The 4928-nt window shown below is 34.1% G+C and overlaps 1 pseudogene; it reads left to right on the top strand.

Annotated features, from left to right (window-relative positions):
- The first annotated feature begins 1357 nt into the window (after positions 1-1357).
- On the top strand, positions 1358-4290 carry LOC143223855 (potassium voltage-gated channel subfamily B member 2 pseudogene; annotated as a pseudogene).
- The last annotated feature ends 638 nt before the right edge of the window (positions 4291-4928 follow it).

Below are 4928 nucleotides of genomic sequence, written 5' to 3'. Positions count from 1 at the left end.
TAAATTCAGCAGCCGAGGGTTACCGCTTCAGCAAGCTCATTTCTCTTATTAGTCGGGTTATGCGCTTTTCGTAACTCGTTCTAAGGTAAGTGTCGTGGCAAACGTACGTTTCAATATATTTTGTTTGTGCGTTCTTGGACCTGTATAATACGTTTCTCACAGCGTTCTGTTTTTTATTTTCAGATCCTGTTTTTTTTTTCACCCATCGTTATGGCTGCTTTCAAAAGAAGAAAAGTGGACTCTGAATGTCGTGCTTTCAATGAAGAGTGGGCAGAAAAGTACTTCTTTGTGGAAACAAAAAACCAGAAACCTACTTGTGTGATATGCACCGAAAGTGTTGTCGTTTTGAAAGAGTACAATCTTCGGCGTCACTATGAAACAAAAAATCTATCAACATATTTGAAATTTTCAGGAAAGTTCCGTTCTGAGAAAGTTGAATCCATGAAACGTGTTTTTGAATCTCGAAAGAATCTCTTCACGAGAAAGTTTGCTGAAAATGAATCTGTCACTCATACAAGTTACAAAATAGTGCAACGGATGGCAGAGCGAGGAAAACCTTTTACTGACGGCAACTTCATCAAAGAGTGTATGATGGAAGCAGCAAATGAGCTGTGTCCAATTTCTTTGAAAGTATCAGTCTTTCAGCAACTTCAGTTGTACGGAGAGCAGAAGAATATGGAGAGAACATCACATTACAGATACGCCAAAAAGCTAGGAACTTCTGATGGTATTCTCTGGCACAGATCTGATCTCTCGAGTACTTCTCGTGTTCATTCGTGGAGTTAATTTGGACTTTTAGATCACGGAAGAGTTGGCATCAGTTTGCAGCACGCACGGAAGAACAAGTGGAAAAGACATTTTCATGGAAGTGAATAAAACTTTGCAAGACAATAACCTTCAGTGGAATCAACTTAAAGATGTAACAGTTGATGGAGGAAAAAACATGGCTGGAGTAAAGAAGGGTCTTACTGGTGGGGCTGATTAGGAAACAGTTGGAAGATCTTCAACTCCCAAGCGCTTTGTTCATACACTGCATCATACATCAGCAAGCACTCTGTGGAAAAGACTTAGATATTTCTTGCATACTGAAACAAGTCATTTCTGCAGTGAACTTCATTCGGGGTCATGCACTTAATCATCGCCAGTTCAAGGCGTTTCTTGAAGAAATTAATAACCCAACAGACCGGATTGACAAATGCAGCAGGCCAGTGAAAGTTTAATCAACAAATTGTTGTGACAAATCAACAACTTCAGGAGTTGTGTCAGTAGGTAAATTATCAAATGCAACAGTCAAATCAGCAAATTGAGGATTGATTTCGCAGGATCCAGATCCGTAAGCGTTAGCCAAGCCTTATCCATGAATAGTGGAGAGGAAGATGTTTCTGTGTATGGTATAGAGGTAGAAGAAGAGGTTGATGAACCAAGTGTCAGATTACTGAATACAATCGGACATTGCCACATTTAAGATTGTGTTGGTATGCTGAAAGTATATATTTTACAGACATAGAGGATAAATGTCTCTTAAAACCTAATTTTCTACTATAAATGAGTACATCTTGAATTTAAAGAGTTGAACCTGAAAATATATAAGAAGAATCCACTATTAACGTTTTAAAAGCAAAAACAATAAATTTGCAAGAGATAAAGTAAGAGTAAAAAGAGTTGAGACCATCTGCTCTGAGACTGATATGTTAAATTTATATATGTAAAAATGGCTGGTATGGATTGAGAAAATTTTTATGCAGAGAAGGTTCCCAAAGAAAGAAAGAGGTAACTGACCGATAGCTGACCATATGTTTGTGGTCAGGGGTTGTGTAATTGAGTGTCGGAATGTAGAGAGCGTGCTTAGATGTTTGATTATATAATTTTATATTATTTATTATATTATTTTTTATATAGGTATAAAGGTGTTCCTTTGTATTGGTTTATTTTGGGCTTGAGTTGTTGTATAAGTAAGGCTTCTTTAATTTTGCGTTTATTTATATTTGTTCCTTTATTTAGTATTTGGGTGTTTTTCATGGTTATGTTGTGTTTATTTGATTTGCAATGTTCGAAAATGTGTGAATGTGACTTTTTGTGTTCTTTGAATCTGGTTTCCATTTTTCTACTTGTTTCTTCAATATAGAAGTGGCGGCAGTTATCATATTGTATTTTATAAATAATGTTGGTATGGCGTTTGTCAGTGTAGTTTTTACATAGTATAGATCTTAGTTCTGTGCCTGGTTTTTGAATAAATTTGGTGTTAACTGTAACGTCATATTTTGTTAGTAGTTTTTGAAAAATGTTAGTTATTTTTCTGCTGATGTCGGGAATATATGGTATGCAGCAATATATGATTTTGTGATTTTTTAATTCGTGAGATATATTTACTTTTGTTAGTTGATTTTGCTTTCTGTCTACGTGTGTGCGTATAATGTTTTCTACGGTTTGTGGAGGAAACTTATTGATGTTGATAAAGTATTGTTCTATATTGTCCAATGCATCCTTCATTTTATCTGGTGAGCATAGATTTATGGCTGTGTTTATTTGGTTTCTTAGTATGTTGAGTTTTTGTTTTGTTTCATGTGCTGAGTTCCAAGGAACATATAGTCCAGTATGGGTGATTTTTCGGTGGATTTCTGTTTTAAATTGTGCAACGGTTCTTGAAATTTTGGGGTTAAGAAATGATATTTGATTGCTTTCTTCTTGTTCACATGTAAAGTTAATGTTGGGATGTATAGAGTTAAAGTGATTGAAAAAATTAAGTGTGTGTTCTGTAGATGTGAATCACAGTACGTAACATTATGTTGTGGATTACTGGCTAAATACTAACAAGTGTACTCTAGACTATGTTTCGGCGAAGTTTTTCATCTAGTTGAAATACGTAACAGAACTATTTAACTTTATGATAATTTTACGAGTAACGTTTATTTTCTAGACTTAAAGTATATAATAAAGTTCACGTAAGCTGCTGAGTTTTTGTTATTGTTGTTTTTTACGATCCTATTAATTATCAGTTTAGTATTTAAAATTAAAAGCACATAAATCCGAAATGGACAGTTTAAGAAGAATCTGGAAAAAAAGGTACTCAATTTGTGTAATTTTTGTTAAAATTCAGAATTTTAATGTTTCCAAGACTAGGAATTAAATTAATCCTTGTTGTGTTCTCTTTTACTTTGTATACCTAACCTCGTCAAAGCATTTTTGTAACTATTTAAATAACAAGTTTAACATTAGTATCAGAAAATTAAATACTAGGTTTGAATAATATCCAAGTTATTTATATTTTTCATTAACAGAAAGAAAGCGTTTGGAACAATCTCCATTCGTCGGATCGTACAGTTTACAATATTAGTATTAGACCTATTATATTTTAACACTACATTCGCTATTCGGTCCCATAGTTGTTTTTTCAAGAAGAAATGTTGAGAAACTGAATAAATAACATGATATTAAAAAGGCAATACGCCTAATAACTATAATTATGATTGGACAGCAAAGAAAATGTATTCATACCAATACATGCATAGTGTTTTAGTTATTAAATGTAACTTTGTATCAAACCAGTAAATGAAAACTGACTTGAATGTCTACGCTGGGGTCATCAGTATCACTTGAAGAAATGGACTTGATGGAGAAACTTCATACGAATAACTCACGAATAACAAGGGGAAGTTTTTAAAAAGTATACTAAACATCGTTGACCTCCTAGTTATTACCCCTTTCATCGTGTCTTCAATTCTTGTAGCTACAAATATTGTCCCTAAAGATTTTGAAAACATTCATGAAATTATCCTAATCTTCCGTTTAGCAAGGGTTATGAGAAGTTTAAAACTGGCTCGACATTCGAGAGGCTTGCAAATTTTGGGATATGCTATGAAGAAAAGTATCCAAGAGTTCGGGTTGTTCATCTTATCCCTTGTAATTTCCACGTGGTTTTTCTAGTCTCGCTTATTTTGCAGAGAAAGACGAACCTGAAACACTTTACACTAGCATTCCCTCTGCCTTTTGGTGGGCTTGTGTTACTATGACGACTGTTGGTTTTGGAGACATGGTTCCCGTTACTTTACCTGGCAAAGTGATTGGGAGTGTCTGTTGTGTTGCTGGTGTAGTGGTTGTTTGGATGCCTGTACCAATCATTGTCAACAACTTTGCAGAGTTTTACAAAAAACAGAAGATAGTCCAACGAGTACTGGTGGGAAAAAAATAATCTAAGAGGCCGAGAGAGCAAACACGTTACCGGCACCGTCTTCATGTTCTTCGCTCTCGTTTTGGTTACCAGGAATTATTTTCCGCAACATAAAATCCAGATTCACCAGCAAGGTGAGATCTTTGTTTTGTTTTTCGTCATTTCACTCTTATCATGTAGTTGAGGTTTTGAAGGCGTAGACATTGCAGTAAATGTATATCAGCACGTGCAGTGGAAAATTTTCTAGCAAGTAAATACAATAAGCCTAAGTTAAAATATATATGCGAGGATTTTAACAAATAATATTACCAAAACACATAAAGCACTCAGTAACTAATCAATTCCAGATTAGAATGACATTTACGTTTTCAATAATGTTTTTGTCGTCCATGCATAAAATAACTTAATTTTTTTTTCAGTAGATTTGACCAAATAAGATTCAAATACATCTATAAAGGTATACAAAAACCTGATGTTTGATTCCAAAATTTTTATAACTCTCAACAGAGAAATCAATACTTTTTGATATTACGACCATGAAACTTCAGATAAATTTGAAACAGATTTATACCATCTTATATTTCCACAGAAATACTAGATATGCAGTTCAAACCATCAAATAAACATCAACCTCTCATATGTTACCTAAACTGTAGATAAAAACTAACACATACACTAAAGGCCTGTTTGTTTTCAAGCGTAAAGTTACAAATTGGGCAATTTTTACCTTTAAATTTAGCGTTCAATGACCCAAGAGCCA

This window comes from Tachypleus tridentatus, chromosome 8 (genome assembly GCF_004210375.1).
Source record: "Tachypleus tridentatus isolate NWPU-2018 chromosome 8, ASM421037v1, whole genome shotgun sequence".
Lineage (NCBI taxonomy): Eukaryota > Metazoa > Arthropoda > Merostomata > Xiphosura > Limulidae > Tachypleus > Tachypleus tridentatus.
This window is presented reverse-complemented; position numbering and strand designations above follow the sequence as displayed.